Source organism: Meles meles, unplaced genomic scaffold (assembly GCF_922984935.1).
Source record: "Meles meles unplaced genomic scaffold, mMelMel3.1 paternal haplotype, whole genome shotgun sequence".
NCBI classification, from domain to species: domain Eukaryota; kingdom Metazoa; phylum Chordata; class Mammalia; order Carnivora; family Mustelidae; genus Meles; species Meles meles.
In genome coordinates, this window is record NW_025721609.1 from 361,850 (window position 1) to 362,500 (window position 651).

A 651-nucleotide genomic window follows, 5' to 3' on the forward strand; every position below is an offset into this window, starting at 1 on the left:
GACATTCAGGTGGATTCCAACTCTTGTTTGGTGTGTGTGTGTGTGTGTGTGTGTGTGTGTGTGTACACATGCAGGGAGTGTGCGTGGAGGGGAGGGTTCTGGGGGTGTGTCCATCTGCACTCAGTAGGTGTAGGGGAGGAAGAATGTTCCCTCTACTCCCCTTCTGAGTTGTTGCCTGAGACCTCTGTCAGAAAGAGACAGATCCCAGGGAGAGAAACAGTTGATTGACACGTGCAGCGTGCACCAGGCAGGAGACACCCACACCAAAAATCACACAGAATGGCGGCGGCTCGAAATTCCCATTTTGAGAGCACGTCCTCCACAAAGAAAGATCCGGTTGTGGAGAAATGACAGGAGAGAGGAAAGCAGTTTTGGGCTTCTGAGCTCAGCCCACCACGGGAAGGCCAAGAGATGGAAGGGAACGGACAGAGGAAGGTTTTCTGGGCATGTTCCTCTGATGCCGTCTGCAGACTGATGAGAATGTCTTCTTTTCCTCCTGCTCCATGGAGGGAAGGTGCCTTTCCTAGGCGAGTTTTATCTCCCCCTTTCAGGTCAGGAAGCAGAGGGAGAGGCAAAGAGTGTCCTCCTCAGGACTATTGCCTTTCTCTTCCTCTCTCTCTCTCTTTCTTTATTCCTATCTCTCTTAAGGTT